The sequence below is a fragment of the Carassius auratus genome, chromosome 21 (genome assembly GCF_003368295.1).
Source record: "Carassius auratus strain Wakin chromosome 21, ASM336829v1, whole genome shotgun sequence".
NCBI classification, from domain to species: domain Eukaryota; kingdom Metazoa; phylum Chordata; class Actinopteri; order Cypriniformes; family Cyprinidae; genus Carassius; species Carassius auratus.
The window spans coordinates 4,947,421-4,967,051 of NC_039263.1; the positions used below are offsets into that span (position 1 = coordinate 4,947,421).

Genomic DNA, 19,631 nt, shown 5'->3' on the forward strand with positions numbered 1-19,631 from the left:
CAACCTCTTGTCATTCACTTGCATTGAGGCACTCTGCATTGTTTTATTTTGCTCGGTTAGAGTGAAGCAGCCAGTTTTGTGTTTTAATCAGCCACAGCGGCCTGCAACGGTGGGGGTTGATGATATGCTGTTTATTTTTATTTGATATTTAAATGCCATTTACGGTTATTGTTATTGTCCCAGTTGCTCTTACAGCAAGCTGTATACAGCCAAAGGGACTAATTCCAGTAGTCATGTGCAGATGCTGAGATACATTGGAAATAATTCACTCAGAGTAAATTTTAAGTAAACCGTTTCCTTTATTGAAGTGTTGTCATTCATAGATTGGATACTGATGCTGTGTATAGTCTATTTTGTTACCTTTTTACACACTGTCTATTTATTTATTGACCTATTTATCTATTTATCTATTACACATAGAGGCGTGTAATAGTTTATAATACTAGTTGAGAGACAAATAACCAGAACCTGGTGCTCCACCCTAACAGAACTTGAGAGCCGAAACCCTCGAGAGGGCAGAGGGTGCTACACGTACACAATACACTATATGGACAGAAGTATTGGAACACCCCCTTCTTTAGAACAGAGAAAGGCACTTCCAAAACAATAAAGATGGAAACATAATTCATGTATTTTAAAGAGTATTTACATATCTATTGCAACATTTTTGGAAGTGTCTAAATTGATTTTACCCATATGTACATAGTCACTGTGATGAGTATTTGGCTTAAGGTCTGCATTTAAAGTCACACCAGAGGTGTTCTGCTGGGTTTAGGACTTGACCAGTCACGTTTTTCCACACTGACTGAATAAATTATTTCTTTTTTAACCTTACCTTATACAGAGAGACATGCCATGTTAGAATAGAAAAGGGTCCCGTCCAAACTGTTGCTATGAATTTAGAAGCACACAATTTCCCTTAAATATTAGGATTTGTACTCATGGAAATTACTAAAATAGTCAAACCTGCTCATCAGTAGGGGGTGTTCCAATACTTTTAATCGTATAGTGTATATTATAATATGTAAAATATGTATTGTTATGTATATTATCCCACACACAAGAAATAGGGAGCAGTGAACACACTGCATGGGGATGGTGTCAATCAAATGCTGCTCAGTTGGAGCTCTCTCTCAACATGCTGATTATCTGAATCAGGCATGTTAGATAAGACAGACTACAATTGAGAATCACTGGAGTAGGGAACTGCTTTTCAAGCCTGTCCTGGAGACCCCCACCACTGCATGTCTTCCTTATCGGACACACACAAGTCAAGTCTGGCAGTGTCTACTAATGAGCTGATGAGTCGGGTGTGTTAGCTTAGGGAGACGTACAAAATGTGCAGTGGAGTTGAGACATTTAATTTCTGAACTAACACAATGAATGAACCAACATAATCAGGTATACACAGAAGTGGTGCACCAGTTGCACAAGTACAACCAATATAAAAAATGGATAAATAAGTTCAGGTCACTCATTCACTTTGAAACCGCCAATAAACATGCAAGAAGCAATGTAATATAAGGTTTGAAAAGTGTGGCCATAGGAATATATGTTTCATAAGCCTGGTTAACCAGACCAATATTTATACCAAAATACTGTTGGTTTATAAATTGCTCATTTGTTTTAAAGAACTATCGGATTAAGTGTGTTTGAAAGCCATAAAAACAGTTTAAATACCTTATTATTGTTCCATGCATTTGGCCACAAATGATGCAGCCTTTATCATAAAATCTGCTTGTCTGGATTTCATACAGGTTGTTTCTCCTTGCTAAGAATACAGATAACATTATTATTAATTTCACAATCTTCTGAAAATCTAATAGCCTGACACGTTCATTTAGGGTTGATTAGGCATGTGAGAATCTCTTGTTTGAATGAATGTCAGTTATTCATTCAGCCCCATGAGACGAAACAGTACAATCCCACACACTGCCTCTTATCTCCCACGTCATAATGACTCCCTATTCTGCTCTCCACCTCACTCAGAGACCTCATTAGCACACCATACCTTACAAAAACACTCCCAGGAACATCAATGAAAGAACAGGTCAACACAGGAGAGACTAGATACAGATTAGCTTTTACTGGTGTTATGGATAGAAACCCATCTCCGATAGGTTTTCTGTAAGAAAGCAATGAGATGGAACACTTCACTGTACAGTATTTACTGCATATAGCATGTGATACACTACGCAGCATATGACAATAAATATATTTGATATTCCAAGTAACTATTATGTAAGCCTTGGAAAGAATTGTGCATTGTGGCATATAACATTTCCATGAAATGTGCTCTGTTTTATACTATGTATTATACTTTATTTTTTTGCATACACAATATGTGCATACTGCACACTATACATGCTGCATAGTCCAACAATTGATCCTATAGTACAAAGTACTTTGATATTTTTCTAAACATTGGCTTTGATTTGAGTCCCCATGTGCTGCAATGCAATCTAATTTGGATGGCTTTATGGTTTGGTCATGATACCAGGCATGCTGCAGAGATTTAATATAAATTTAGAACATCAATCTAAACAGCTGTGGCATTGTTAATTGCAATAATGGAATGTGATTTAAATGCCACCGCTGTTCGGTTTACAGCGTACAAACATCATTAAAATGATGCCCTGAGCCCTTTTTCATTTCAATTCAAAAGCAGACTAGCTAGAGTGTGATGGCCTTTGAAAGAAGCATTACAGATTTTCCTCTTTTATATCTAGAACATGAATAGAATTTGTATTCTTAATACCTAGAAAGCTCATTTAAATGTGGTTGAGGTTTTGTCTCGTGAGATGGACACTGTGAGAAAAAAAAATAGGTTAGGTAAGAGTTTCATTAATAAAACTAACAATATTACATCTGAAAATGCCTATTTGTCGCTGCACATTTAACTAGTTTAAAATTACAAATTAATATATTATCATACTTATACATGAAAGTACATCAGCTACTGATGGTTTTAGTGTTATGTAATGTTTGTTAACGATTTAATTATGCAAGTAAATGTTACTGATGGTTGCATAGCTATTAGATCTCGATTGCACTGATGCTGCCAGAATGATGTATAATTGGCCTGTCATAAAGTCTCTGTCTGTAAAATAGCACTTTAAAGATCAATTAAGTGTCTGCACTTCTAGAAAGAGGTGAAAAAATTGTGACAATTTTAGTGCTTACTGAAAGCACAAGTTAGTCTTGATAGTTACTAAATATCTACAGTAGCTTACAACTACGTGAATATGTTTGTATAGTTGTCAGGATCTGCATTGATGTTTTTTTTTACAAAAAATACAACATAATAGCAAACAGGTATAAAACTATTATCTGAATACAGGGAAGCTATGCAGATAAAATAATAAAGAACAATGAAATGTTTAAGAATTACTCTAGGTCAACAATAATTTATAAAAAAATCCTATTGAGTTAGAACATGTCAGCTTGCACCATCTAGAGTTTCATGACAGAACTTTACATAAAAATAAATAAATAAAAAAATTCAAAAAAAGTTTCTAATGGATTTCGTCATGGAATGTACATACAGAGATAAGACTCAGGATGACTTATGGATTTTGATTTTGCAGACGATATTGTGTGGTTTGGTAGAGAAGCAGGAAAAGCCGAACTCCGGATTAACGCATCCAAGAGCAAGATCCTTCGTATAGGCTATGTCTGCACTCATACTCCAGTATACGTTGACTACCAGCCTCTTGAAGGTGATCAGTTTCCTTATCTTGGTCTATGTGCTATCAGCTTCGCTCAATCTGTTCGCTGCTCCTCTGCGCATTGTGTCAGTGAGTCACGTGACGATACAACTACGAATCACAGCAGAGCAGCAGGAGGGGGAGGAGTAGCAAAGTGGGCCAGGATGTGAAAGCAGCGTTTGTTCAGGATTGTAGAGGTAGAAGACATGAGCAAAGTATAATGAACGTAGATGAGAGATATTTAAATTAAAATATCGATTCAGTTACAATTGTATCGATCTGATACCAATAACTTTGTTGGCATCGATACTATCGATATTTAGATCGATCCGCCCACCCCTAATTGAACAGGATATAAAATCATTTTTCTTTGTACAGTGTTAATGTGCTCTTTTATAACAACGTGGTTTGAACACCATTAAAACACCAAAAGAGTGTTGTTGGGTATTTTATGAAGCCAATAGTTGATGGCAATGGTAACTCTTCATGGTGTCAGGCGCGGGTGACAAAATAATAGGTTTTGTTAGCAACACTGACAACCACACAGTGCAAGAGCAAGCACACGGTATGCCCTCTGTTCAGCCCAACACCCCCAGAAGCACATGAGACCCCAAGAGTAAAATTGTAAGTCACCTAATGCGTAATGGGACATCCTTTCTTGCTCCTTTTGCTTCCAATCTGAACACACAGTACGGTGCCCCAGTGTCATTCCTCCCAATGCAGGGGGTCAGACATCAGTATTGGCTCTTTTATGGCAGTCCCCCAACACTCTCCAAAGAGAGCACCTGTTATAGCTCTGAACATGCAATTAAATCCTAACCTGAGCAGCTTGGTATTGAGTGCTGGGATGAAGCCAGCGTTGGGACTGAAGCTGTGAAGGAGAGGCAGGCTTCTTTCTGTGAACTCATCTGCCGGCTAATCCCAAGCTAACAAACTGCCGTGGCTGGATTCCCAGGCTAGATGTGAATGTCACTGTGAGGTCAGGAAGTGTTAACTCAACCACAGGGAGAAAAGCAGAATCTTCTTTTTCATTCTGGGCAGGATCATATGAGAGAGTTTGTCTTAAATATCTCCCTGATGACATTTACTGTGAGGGCAGAAATAAACTCTATAATTCTATAAATTTAGAGTATAAAAGAAACTGAAGAAATGGATTAAATGGGCTGACCAAAAACAATCATCACAATAAGCAAAGCGATTAGTGCATGTCCGCCGGAATGTTAACTCTGCATTCAAGTCTGGCTTGTGTTATTTCCAGACTTCATTCTCCACTCTTCTGCCCATTATTCCTTGTCATTTCTAGCAACCAACTGACAAGTTTATCCTCAAGCATGCTGATTCTATAAAAAGCAAAACACCAGCAAATGTAGTTTATGTGACTAGTGCAATAAATGCGAAGACTGGCATCTAAATGGGATGACAAACCTTTACCTGGGCTGTAAGTGCATTGACTTCTTATCTATATATCTTCATGTTTTAACTGGTCATAGTTGTTTGTCACTGGTAGCAGTTCAGACGGTTCTAATCCACCATAATATTATGCAATGCAGTGAGCATGTGTTATAGTGAAGCAGGCAAAATTAATTAATTTCTTCAAATCATTCCTGAACAAATTTTACAGTATGCAATATCCTGCTGGAAGAGAAAGCCCCTTCCCCTTTAATCGCCAAAGCTAAAGTGCCCTTTCTGTCTTATCCTGGTGCCCTATCTAGGAATGTCATTTCTACTGAGGGAGACCCCCTCTGGGAGAGAAGATTATCCATGATTATTACATGACTTTCTGGATTACTTGATTGATTAGTCATGCTATCGAGCAGATGTGTGTCAAAAGGCTTGTCTGGTAAACTGAACATGCATTACTTTTATGTCTCTTGTATCACAGACTCATGTTTCATAGAAACACAATTGCTGCCATCTTGCATCTCTTTGGTGAGTAAATGTGTCATAAACTGGATAATGTAGTCAGCTGGTCATTATAAATAAAAATAAACCCTTTCTGTGTATCAGTGTATCATGACCAGTCCATTTAGCATTTGGGTGCTGATCAGGATTCATACTGCGATGCATTAACACTTGTCTTCAGAAGGCTTGGGATATAGAAAAGTTTTATTGACATTTTTTTTTATGATTGAATAGTTGAATACACAAAGCCGTATGGGTTTAGAACTAGATTAGAGTGAAGAAATGATGAGAGAATATACATTTTTGAGTCTACTATCCCATTAAGGGGCTTCTGGTGTCAAAAATAATCAAGAAACATTTTAAAAACTTCAGCTGTAATTTTTTTATAAATGTAAAGATTTGAAAGCTACAAGTTCATTAATAATGCGGTTTGCTACTGGGCGTTTGTCTCGCAAGAAGACACGGGTGGATCAAGAAGCGATCTGACATCAACCTCCCTCCACTCGGCAATGAATCCCTCCCCTCATTAATTTTCAGCATGGGCTTCTGTACAGAGTGCCACACTTCATCAAACACTCTCACCTCTGTCTCACTTCACTGCTTCAACTATACAAATGGGAACTTAAATTAATCGTCACTCATCCAATTTTGAATGGAGGTGGGGGTGACATATATATATATATATATATAAAATTGTCATATATAACGTATAGCCAACCAGAAAATCGGACGGGAGGACAGCCTCCTGTGTTTTCTCACCTTGTCAGTTTAGCATGCACCTGTAATGGATGAAGCTCTCTCATGCAGATCTTACAGACCCACAAGTCTGGTAAATGCAGATGGCGCTGATACATCGGACAGATTTGCCTCTCGGAGAGCGTTCACTGCAGTGCTGCGGTATGTTTGTGCATGTAGCCCCTCTCTTTATTATCCCTTCACTTTGTTAAGGATACAGCGGAGATAACTTGTAACCCCCCCCCCCCCTCCCCTGTAAAAGTGAATGGGTGAATCTCACAAAGTAACATTTGAACTGTATCTTAGAACTCTACATATCTATCATATCATAGTCACAAAGATGTAAAGCAGCTATAAAATGGTATATTTTGCGAATAGCACTTTACAAATAAAGGTGAAAGGGTGTCATCTTTCTCCTACCTGTGCTCAGGTCTGATTTCGATTTTGATGCATCAATACTTCAAAAGTGAAATATCCATTGAGTGGTGCTAAATTGTGAAATAAATAAGCAACCTACACTAAATCCCACCCTAAACCTACTGATAGTTTTAACAAAAGCAACTAAGACAAGAAAATGCATTTGCTGAAGTAACCTTGCCATTTTTAGCTTGCTTCAGCAAAATTTTGAGGTCTTTTCTTTTACATGGGATTCATACCTTAGCACTCAGCATTGCAAGTGAAGCACTGTACCACATGAGCTAGCTAATAAGTTTACATTATTATAACATTCATATATATGGAGCTGGTTATGTGATGTAAATGTCAAAATGTATTTGTCTAGAAACAATCCACTTAGGGGTGTAAGATATGATGATTTTTGATCGTGGATGATAAAAATATATCCACAATCTGCTTTTGAAGAAATATTGTATTACATTTGATCAGTTACAGTTCTGGTGCCTCCATCTCAGGATACTGTACAATGCAACCTAAATTCACTTGTTGTTAACTCTGCGATAGAGGTACTCTCACAGGACATTGCACTTATTGCACAGTCATAAAATGTACATTATTTGCATGCGCTTCAAAGCCGGTTTAATGTTTGATTCGCAAACTGGTCTGACGCACGCTTTTTCTGAGCCTGTACACGTGAAGCATGTGCACTAGAAAGCCTGTTAAACAGCACCTGATTACTGAACTAAGTTATATTTTACGCTAATACTGTCAAAACACACATGGTTTACACATAGACGCAGTTGGATATGTCTAAAATGACATGATATGTCTAAAAAGTTATCAGTTCAGAGAAACGGATATGTGCCTGTATATTAGATGCATGCAGGGCTTAAAGGGAGTGTATTAAACAGGCAGCCGACTGTCAAATAAAGGGATAGCTCTGAGTGATTTACTCACTCACATGTCGTCGTAAACCTGTATCAATTTCTATCTTATGCTGAATACAAAGTAAGATATTTTGAAGAATGTGGGTAACCAAACAGTTGCCGGTCCATGTTTGATAAAAATATTATGGAAGTCACTGTGGACCAGAAGCTATTGGGATTTCAAGTTCTTCAAAACAACTTTTACATTCAGCAGAAGAAAGAAACTCATTCAGGTTTTTTGTTTTTGTCAGTAAATGATGGTATAAAATATTCTTATTCGTTTAATGTTAATAAAACAACAAAATGCAAAGAGAAAAATCAATCACTATTCTTGACTGAAGAACTTAAATATAGTTGCTTAGGGAATTAAGTCTATATAGTGTTTTAATTTCAATTTCTTGAAAACTCCTGCTAAATACACCTATTGCACCTGAAAATAAAGCACTGCTTGTTTTATTTGTATATTATGTGTAGTTGTTATTATTATAAATATATGTCCTATTTTATAAATAACAAAGATAAAAGATTTTTATCTTCACCCAATTTGGCCTAAATATATGCCATTCTTTTTATTTTGTTACCTAGAAAGGCATAGTCTTTATTACAGGGAAATTAGTTTGGATGTAATGCTCGGATAACTTGAAAAATATTGAAACCAACATGACAAAGAATCGTGATAAAATTGTGAAATTTCGAAAAAAATAAAATAAAAAACTTGTAATATCTTCTCCATAATGCCCACCCCTCAATCCACTGTGGTCAGTGTTTTGGTGACATCATTGTACTGTAAAAAGAAAATCCATCTTTATTAAAGAGGTCATACAGTATGATGCAATTTCAAGTTTTCCTTTTTCATTGGAGTGTTACAAGCTCTTGATGCATAAAGAAGATCTGTAAAGTTGCAAAGACTAAAGGCTCAAATCCAAAGAGATATTCTTTATAAATGTTAAGAGTCAACCACGCCCATTAAAACGGCTCGTTCTGGCACACCCCCACATGTCTACGTCACTATGTGGGAAGATTTGCATAACACCGCCCAAATGTTCATGTAAAGAAAGTGTCACAGGTGCTCCTGGAGACAGACCCACGATGCAGGAGTAATCCTGAATACAATCATTAATTCCAACTTCAGATCAGGAGAATACGAGCTCGGAGCCCTCTCCCATGGGCAGCATGCCAAATACACATATATTCTTCTTGCTTGATTATATGCAAAGCGAACTTGTGACTCGTGATCCAGTGTGTGTTTCTATAAAGTCGGACAGTTCCATGTTTGCAGGGACAGTCTGGCACTTCTGACTCACAGTCTGCAAGTACGTATTTATATGTTAAGGATTTGGCACTGAAGATTCAAACACGATTTTTGAGCAGTGTAGCTAGTTGTTTCTCAAGTCAGAAAACCAGACCTGGTTTTATGCTTATGCAGCATGATACGCAACGAAACACAACATGTAATTAGACTGTGCAAGTTATTATAATCAGTATTTACGTCCCCACTAGATGCAACAAATCCTTTAATTGTAATGGGTTTTATTGTTTTTGGACACGTCATCACAGTGAGGGGCGTAACATTTCCATAAATGCTTGAGGTATTCGTCCAACCACAATGCACTGGATAGCTGGCCAATCAGCATACACCTCGCTTTCAAACCAATGAGCTTTGTAAAAAACTATGTGTTTCAGAAAGGCAGGGCATAGAGGAGAAACAATAATGTACAGTATGTGGAAAATAATGTGTTTATTTAACCTTAAACCGCATAAATTTCATTACACCAAACACATAATAATGTTCTATTTAGGAACATCATATGACCCCTTTAATTAAAAGTCTGACCCTATAATTATAATTGTGTCAAAAGGATAAAGGTTGGCTTACTGCTTCTAGGGTTGCTGGGCCCCCTGGACAGTTTATTGACTCGGGCTGAAATTGCATTCCAGGCCCCTTCATCAGACCATGCTGAATCAAGTATATACTGTATATATATATATAATATTAACTAGTGTTGATTTTGCAGTAAAAACAATTGTAAGTACACTGTAAAAATTAGCTCTTCTATCCAGATCATGTTTCACTTTGTAGTAATGTATATGAGCTTTATCACTGCATTGCTTTATTGTCATAACAATAGTGTGATGGTGTTCTACAAACCAGGATTCTATTTCTTTTCTCTTTTCCCCCTTTTTTTGTAGACAAATATATCATTTTTTTATTTGTTTTTATTTTTTAGTGAGTTATGACCTGGCCATATCTTGACAGTTTTATTCACCCATTCAAGCTGTGCTCATAAAATGAGCTGAGCAGGATGGCTTATTCTGTTTTTATTCAATATTGCTGCCGCAGGTTCAGAACAGAAGGCATAGACAACGAATGAGTAACCTCAAGATGTCTTTCAGTGTTTAACCTTGCACTGCCATTCCAGGCAAAATAGCTACTTTCAGTGGCATGTTGGAGGTCGGCACATAATCACAAGAGCAATGCTGGCCCCAGATTTAATGAGATTGTGGCACAATGTCTGTCGCTGAAGACAAAACAATCAAACTGCTTGTTCTTTTTTTGTCCTGGCATATTGATTTTCTTGCCACATATTTCCCGTTTGCTGTCCAAGAGAAGAGCTTACTGCTGCACATTCTGCAATTAAATGAAAACATGTTCAAATCTATTTGATAGGCTGTTATGCCTAAGGGACTCCATCATTATCTTCAACAATAACAACAATAACATCTTAAAAGAAGGCACCAGACTGCAATGTGTTAATAGGATTCCAACCGATTCGAGGCCACAGAGCTCAATGGGTGGGGTGGAAGTTTATAAGTCAGTTGCAGTACAAATTTAACAGTTAAATATCTATTTGATTCTCATTCATTATGCTCCACAGTAGTTTATGATCGCTTAAACAGAATGCTCTGGGCCAAAACAGCTGCAAAACCCTCATGTTTCAATTAACAACTCATTTATGGAATTAAAAGATTAAAGAGCACTGCTGGCATTCTGTGTTTCTAACTCTAAAGCAAACAGACATGCAACATTCCATTATCCCTCCAGGACACTGGAACAGTCACAGTAATATACGCTTTCCAAAGCCAGAAGAAAAGTATTTGATTTAAAGTGCTGGAAAGCTTTTTCAGCAGAGGTAAGATTTGTATATTTTGCATGTAGGAGTCATTGGAGTTAATTTAAAATGTTGCACCACTGTGGTCCTTTTTCCTTACACAGTGTCTACACCGGACGCGAGCGGCACGACAAAACATTCATTATAATCACTGATGCTGTCTACACTGGATGTGACGCGGTGCAACACAACATCCCCAACAAAAAACTGCTGCATTCTGTTTATGATGTATTGACACAAATTTCAAATGATTTTCAACGGTAGCTTTGTCACGTCCAGTGTAGACAGATTTTATCTGTGGTGTGGAAACTGTTGTGTCTGGTGTAGCAACGGTGTTAGAGGTCAACTGCCACTGTACCTTTAAAACTTTAATAAATAAGTTATATTATGATTGGCTAACCACTTAGCGGGGGCACTATTCATTTTGCTTGCAAAGTTGTTGAATATTGTATAGTCACTGATATATTGTATGCAGCCATATGTACATTTTTATCATGTTGACTTCAGTTCTATATTTGCAGATTAATTTACAATTGTGAATGTTACATTCTACATTACAATACATCTCTCTTAAAGTGTAAGCAAAATCAGTAACACTTTATCTTAAGGTGTCCTTGTTACACACATGTACTTACTTTCATATTAACAATTAACTATGCATAATTACATGCAAGAAACCCCAAGCCAAACCCTAAACTTGACTTTAACCATGGAGTAAGTACAGTACATGTAGTTAATTAATATTACACAGTAATTAAATGTATAATTACATTGTAACAAGGACACAAAATATAGTGTAACCGGAAAATGCTGTTTGATGTTGCCATTGTATTTTAAACTGAATTGTCTTATCACAGCAACACTATTGAAGGGAATATTTGCTCTTTATAAACTTTACAAAGTACAAATACTTTTAAACTTTATACATGACTTTGCATTCGATTTGCTCCCTGTGCTCATATATTTGGAGTCAGCTCTACAACAACAAACGTACTGAATACAGATCAGCACTAAACGTACAGCTGAATACAGTTCATTATGACATAAAATAGCCAAGGCACATCTACTGTGTGGCAGAAAAGCTGATGTGGTCACATTTATTGTGACATGCTTTAATACAATAACAGATTTTAAATGAACACAATACCTGAAAATTTCACTACTGTCATTTTGATTTCATGGTCCTTTTCACCTTGGCCATCTGAAATATTTGATTATTACTGCTGCCATTGGTTTCAGAAAAAATCTATCTATCTATCTATCTATCTATCTATCTATCTATCTATCTATCTATCTATCTATCTATCTATCTATCTATCTATCTATCTATCTACTGTCATTTAGTAGTTAGTTTTTATCCACTTATTGTTATATTTATTAAATTATAAATTAAAAAAAAAATTCTTAATCACAATTTATCATGATTAACTGTGATTAATCCCACCTAACATTAAAGTTTTTAAATATACTTTTATATTATTAAATCTTAAAGTTTATCTTGACATAAACAACATAAAGACAGTATATTTTTAATATTTGTTAAATTGCTTCTTTTTTATGACTGAAAGTGAGTATTACTGATACCAATACTACTGATATCTCAAGGAAACTGTTATTTTTATTGTTATTTTTTTTTACATTTTACCATTGACTATAGCCATTCAACATGACAGTATAATTGAGAGCTATCAATTTTAATATTTACTTTAAAAATAACAACTTCTAATTTAACTTCACATAAACCCATTATTATAAATGTCATATTTACCTGTGCCCTTGAGCAAGTGGGAAATATACAGAAATTGAATAAAGTTATCAAACACTAATTTCTAAATTAAATATAGTTAAATATAGTTTTTGTTGTTGTTGTTCCTTGAATAACAGACAACTAAGCATCTGGGTTATGAGGTAATTTGGGTGCTAATACTTTACTGCCACTGCTAAATGCGATGCAGATCTGACATGCATGCTCGTAGTTTTATTAATGCTTTAATATGAAATTATACATGCTACAGTGTGTGCCACTGTATTTATGCATGCAAATGAAAAGCATGCACTACCAGCACATTATAACGGCTAACAGGACAGGAAAATTATTTTTTACTGACATATGTGGCCTGACAACATCTCATCTGACCACAATTCACTGTCGTGCCACTGAAGCTTCCTTGTCCTCTCCTCTGTATCATTTCCACGATTATTAAACTGGAAAAATTATTCGGTAATCAGCTGCTTTAATGTGCTGATTTTGACAACACTATTTTACACACACACCCATGCACGCACGCACGCACGCACACACACACACACACACACACACACACACACACATATAATTTGAATTTTAAAAACTTATTAATTTAAAGTACACTTAGAAAGTTAAAAGTGTCTGATTAAGCTGCCATTATATACAGTACAGACCAAAAGTTTGGACACACCTTCTCATTCAAAGAGTTTTCTTTATTTTCATGACTATAAAAATTGTAGAGTCACACTGAAGGCATCAAGGGCTATTTGACCAAGAAGGAGAGTGATGGGGTGCTGCGCCAGATGACCTGGCCTCCACAGTCACCGGAACTGAACCCAATCCAGATGGTTTAGGGGTGAGCTGGACCGCAGACAGAAGGCAAAAGGGCCAACAAGTGCTAAGCATCTCTCGAGGAACTCCTTCAAGACTGTTGGAAGACCATTTCAGGTGACTACCTCTTGAAGCTCATCAAGAGAATGCCAAGAGTGTGCAAAGCAGTAATCAAAGCAGAAGGTGGCTACTTTGAAGAACCTACAATATGACATATTTTCAGTTGTTTCACACTTTTTTGTTATGTATATAATTCCATATATAATTCCACATGTGTTAATTCATAGTTTTGATGCCTTCAGTGTGAATCTACAATTTTCATAGTCATGAAATAAAGAAAACTCTTTGAATGAGAAGGTGTGTCCAAACTTTTGGTCTGTACTGTATATAATGACAGCTTAATCAGACACTTTTAACTTTCTAAGTGTACTTTAAATAAATAATTTTCAAGTTTGAAACGTCGTCAGCCTGCTCGTCGCCGAGGGCAGCCCCCTGCATCCGCCCCTGCTCACGCGTCGCATCTGCAGCAGCCTCCAAGTGGTGCCGTTGAGCTGGGCGCAGGCAGGTTGCCCCTCCCGTCCTGGCCCCCGTCAAACTTGGCGGTGAGCAGAAGAGCAAGAGGCCCTGGGACGGGTGACCCAGAGAGAGTTAGCTGCTTTCTGGGGGATGGTGAAGGCACCTCTTCCTCCCCTTGAGGAAGGCCAGGCGGAGAATCTGGAAATCTCGACAGGAGAGTAGTTTCCTCCCTCTCTGGGTCCCATGAGGGCACGGAGAGTTGCGGACCGGACCTCACTCATCCTCCTCCTATGCCAGATGGCAGCAGCGTCAACATAGGTCCTACTCATGCACCCTCTGCCAACCGTGGAACCAGGTGAGCCCTCCACCCCACACTCGCACCACACTCTCGCATGCTCACAAGCCGCCCGAGTTGGGTCCCTGTGTTCCACCTCGCTGCCCCACTGCGGGTACGGCTGTGGTTCCGCTGGTCCCGCTTGTACGGTTCTTAGGCGCCTGGTCAGCGCTACCCAGCCCATCTCGCTGGCTTCTGCGAACCATCAGCCTCGGCTATGCGATTCAGATCGCCCGGCTTCCCCCCAAGCTCTGCGGTGTCCGCTTCACTACAGTGAAAGCGTCCGATGCCCCTGTCTTGCGGAAAGAGATCGCAGTCCTACCAGCCGATATGAGGACAGGGCTTAACAGCCCATACCTCATTGTACCCAAGAAAAGCGGTGGGTTACGACCGATCTTGGATCTGTGAGTTTTGAATCGGCTACAGTTCAAAATGTTGACACAGAAACGCATTTTCAGGTGCGTGCGTCCAAGATTGGTTTGCAGCGATCAACCTGAAGGACGTGTACTTTCATGTGTCCATACTTCCGCGCCACAGACCTTTTCTGCGGTTTGCGTATGAAGGACTAGCATATCAGTACAAGGTCCTGCCCTTCCGGCAGTCCCGGTCTCCCCGTGTCTTCACGGAAGTCATGGAGGCAGCTCTCATTCCTCTCAGAGAGCAGAGTGCTCGCATTCTCAACTACTTAGACGATTGGCTGATACTAGCACAGTCTCGAGATCAGTTGTGCGAGCACAGGGATGTGGTGCTCTGGCACCTGAGCCTGTTGGCCCTTCAGGTCAGCTGGAAAAAGAGCAAACTCTCGCCATTGCAAAGGATCTCTTTTCTCGGTATGGAGTTGGATTCGGTCGAACAGACAGCACGCCTCACAGAGGAACGTGCGCGGTCGGTGCTAGCCTGCTTGAATACGTTCAAGAGAAGGATAGTGGTCCCACTAAAACTCTTACAGAGGCTCCTGGGGCATATGGTGGCCACAGCGGCACTTACACCGCTCGGCCTATTACATATGGCCGCTCCAGCACTGGCTTTATGGCCGAGTCCTGAGGTGGGCGTGGAAGCGCGGCACTCACCGGGTCCAAGTTACACCGGCCTGTCGCCAAACCCTCACTCCGTGGTCAGATCTTGCATTCCTCTGGGCAGGGGTGCCCCTAGAGCAGATCTCTAGGCATGATGTGGTTTGCACGCATGCCTCCACCACCGCCTGGGGAGCCAATTACAATGGGCATGCAGTCTCAGGGGTTTGGACGGGCCCGCAGCTGCAGTGGCACATCAATTGCCTAGAGTTGTTAGCAACACACCTTGCCTTGAACCATCTCAAAGGTCTCTTACGAGGCAAGCCTGTACTGGTCCGATTGGACAACACTGCGACTGTTCTGTACATCAACCGCTAAGGTGGTCTGCGCTCTCGTCGCATCTCGCAACTCACCCGCCACCTCCTCCATTGGAGTCAGAAGGTTCTGAGGTCACTTCGTGCCATTCACATTCCAGACCTGCGTTTTACAAAAGCATTGTAAGCTTAAGTACATAGTACGCCCATTGAAACCAGTGGAGCTATGATCAACTTAAGCTTATGCAGCGTTTTGGAAATGCAGCCCTGTTTTAACTAAAAGTGCTGCTCCTTTCAGCTGCTCGCTGAACCGGGCAGATGCAAAACCTCAACCTCAAAAATCGCGCTTTAATAAAATTAGCACAGTTAAAATTAGTTCTCGTTAACGCCTTTTTTAACCCCTTTAATTTTGACAGCCATAATATATATTTTATATATGTGTGTGTGTGTGTGTTTTAATATAAGGGTTTGAATAATTAAATAATGAATCCTTAAGAGATTCTCTTCTCCACAGTTTCTACAGCATGACACTGGACCGACTTTTACATGAATGCATGAAAACACATTGTAGACTGTGTAAAAAAAGAAAAGGGTTGACACTGACTTCACTTGAAAAGACTACCACGACAAAAAGCCCAAAACAGACTTGCTGCAGTAAGAAAGCAATAAAACATGATTAATAATTTAACTTCTCTTTCTTTTCTCATAACTCAACACAAAGACACAAGTGAAACTTACAATGCGCTACACTAAACATGACAAGATAGGACATTTTAAAAGCTGCATCAACACACTTCCAGTTTTCAAACTATAACATTAGCAAGTGCTACACATGGTACATAGTAAGATTTGATGATAACGCATAAAGAGCAAATACGACATATTTTTTCTTACAACATGGTGATAAAGTGGAAAGGCTGGAAGGCCTGAAAGGGGGCATTCCTGTAGCTCAACCAGTCACAAACAGAGCTTGCAACAGAATGGTCATAGTTTGATACCCAGGGAACACAGGCACAAGCAGAATGTATGAACCATGAATGCAGTGTAAGTTACTTTAGATAAAAGTGTCTGCAAAATGAGTCAATTTAAATGTGTATGGTTTATTTAGTGATTTCTCTCACTCAGGCTAATACACACACCAAATTAGAGGTGGGAGATATATCGTTTAGAAGATAATATCCAAATTGTTGTCTTGAAGATATGCAAAATTGGGATATCGAATATTTCATAATTTGTACAATCCGACCCCCCAAACATGAAAGGAGCGGAAAACAGTTAAAGAGAAAACAAATAATGCACACTCTAACCTTCTAAACAATTATATGTAGCGATTTTAATTATGTAGTAGGGGTTTGTTTGACTGTATTTTATTTATTTATTTTTTTTGTACAAAATCATGATCGTTCCTCAACTGCATGAGATTAAGCTGCTACTAATTTGCAATACAACCACGTTCTTACCTGTGTGTTATGACGTTTCTTAGTTGAAGCAACAATCCAAAAACGTTAAAGAGTAAAGCCAATGTACGATTAATAAAATAGCTGCTAGAAAAGGCTAAATATGCGTTGTTTGCAGAAAACTGAACTCTGAAGTTAAAAAGTTTTTCTTAAATATCTGTGGTGTTCTCAAGTAGCGAGCTTCGTGATTGCATCATTAGAAAATTATGTTGTATAATGATGAGTCCAAAAGATGGAATATATTTTCCCAACAGATCCACCGGAATAGCCTCCGAACACTAACAGGGCTTCTTTTAACTTCTAGAAAAAGTTTTTTTTTCTGTGAAAACTAAAACATTTTTATTAATACGGTGAACTGCCTATAACGCCTCAGTGACCCTGACGTCTTACGTCATTACAGTGTGCCGTGCCTATGTTACTCAGTCACTTGTTATCTAGCTTCGAGTGCAACAAAAAAAAAAATGAGTGAAGAAAGCAAAAAAAAAATAAAAAATAAATAAATACACAGTCATCCTCAAAACCAGTGCCAGTTAACCTTCTTTAACCTGGAGATGGTTTGGATTTGACAAAAAAGAGCAACAAAAGTCACCCATTTTTTTGTCCCAAGCAGATCGCCGTATAGCGCCACAACCAACCTCTTCCATCATCTCTGTACAATGCACAAAACACAGTTTGAAGAGTATGAAAGGCTTTGTGCTTAACAAAACATCACTGCTACTACAAACACGGTAAAAAAAGAAAAAAAGAACAGAAACAACAGACCTTGGCAGAAACATTCACAAAGGAAACACCATATGACAAAAAAAGCGAAAAGTGGAAAACGATTACAAACTCTGTAACAAGTTTTATTGCAAGGTCTATGTTGCCAATTCAATCAGTCGAGAAGGATGAGTTTCAAGAAATGTCTTTCTAAAAGACTTTAGAATCCGGAAATAATCTGCCTTCAAGTAGATATTTCAGTGAAACAGCTCTACGAAAACTGTTCAAGTCTTGTCGACAAACGCTGTCCCATAAACTGCAGAAGGACACCTATTATGCCACAACCTCCGATCTGTGGTCCAGCAGAACCTCGGAGCCGTACTGCAGAGCAGTGTCTGTTATTTATTTTGTTCCTTTTGTCTTTTTTTATCCTCATCTTTTATATTAATATAATGTGCAAAAATTTTATATTGTGTTGTGTTCTAATGTTTACATTTTGCAAAACAAAACTTTTTTACAGAGGTAGTCACATTGCTGTTAGTCTATTACTAATAGAGTACTGTTTGCAAAGCACAAAATTTATTTATTACGTACATATATTGTACTGAAAAAGCACTGTTCTTGTATTAAAATAAATATTTAGTACAGTAACTTGTTTCATGTTTAATCAATAATGTCTCATATCTTTATGTACTAGTAATTCTATACAATAATCGGTCAAATGCAGCAAGTAAAAAAAACAACTGGACCTTCTTTGCCAATTCGGACACATTTATTTAAAGGATTAAAGGAAAAAATTCATCTGAATATCTATATCGAGATATTGAAAAGAAATATTGAGATATACGTTTTTGTCAATATCGCCCACCCCTAAACCAAATAACAAAAAAGTTTGGGAGATAACTCACTGAATGCAGAAAAGAACAACTACTTGGCTAGGACATTTACATGCTATGTTCACTTGCAAAAGACAATCAGAGACAATTACCATCCCTTAAGATCAAACCAAATACTTTTTTTGTGAATTAGCCTCTGTGTGAAATTCTGAAAACGCATAACAGACATCTCCATACAAACCAAACACTTATACAATGCAATTATGTCCTTGCCCATAATTGTCCGGAAACATCAGTGTTCTTGTCCCTAGGAGCTCTAGTTAACAACTTTTTTGCAACACGCTACTCCCGGGGGCAAACACAATGAGAGTGACAAGCCTTCATTAAAGCTTCCAAATTCAAATGTTATTCTTAGCCTGGGGAGCACTGAAGCCATATTAAATGAATTCATATGAGACAGGGCCTAGAAGAGAATGGAGCAGCATCGCCCATCCATATCTAGTGCGCCACCACACAGGGTCTATTTCATGAGCCACCTTCATTATCGCCATAATCCCTGTGGACAAGCACTATTATAAATTGGAAAATGCTTGGATTTGCAGTTCTGATTACACATTATGTATCATGTAATTCAAATGCTTGAGTTGACAGACTGGTGAATAAGTGACTAAATTCATGTTTGCTGAGATTTAACACCTTATGTGAGGGAAAAAGCGCTAACAGAAAACAGTTTATTAACTTGTGATGAGAAAGTAATTTTTAAAAGTGACGTTTTCGACACAGTACTGTATCTTGCATGGATAAGATGCGATGTATCCAGACTATTGCATTTGATGAATTACCCAGTGTTACTGTGCTACGTTATTGGCTCCCCGGCAAGTGCAGTCTCTTACCTCAGGGTAAAAGGATTTCATGAATATCTTTAAGATATGTACATATTGCAAATGTGAAATTCATGTATGTTTAATGCATGAGGCGTGTTACAGTCAAACTCCGAACACAGCAGAGTCAGCAAGAACTTCTCTGTTTTAATCAATTGCATGCAGTTTCACAGGGCGCAGATCAACACATAGCATAGATCTTGGAATCTTTTTTTAAGCATATAGTA

The 19,631-nt window shown here is 38.3% G+C and overlaps 1 protein-coding gene across 1 annotated transcript in view; it reads right to left on the reverse strand.

Moving 5' to 3' along the window:
* LOC113038302 (gamma-aminobutyric acid receptor subunit alpha-2-like) overlaps window positions 1-19,631 on the reverse strand; it is a 186,524-nt gene that overhangs the window by 73,536 nt on the left and 93,357 nt on the right. The gene's annotated exons all lie outside the window — the stretch shown is intronic.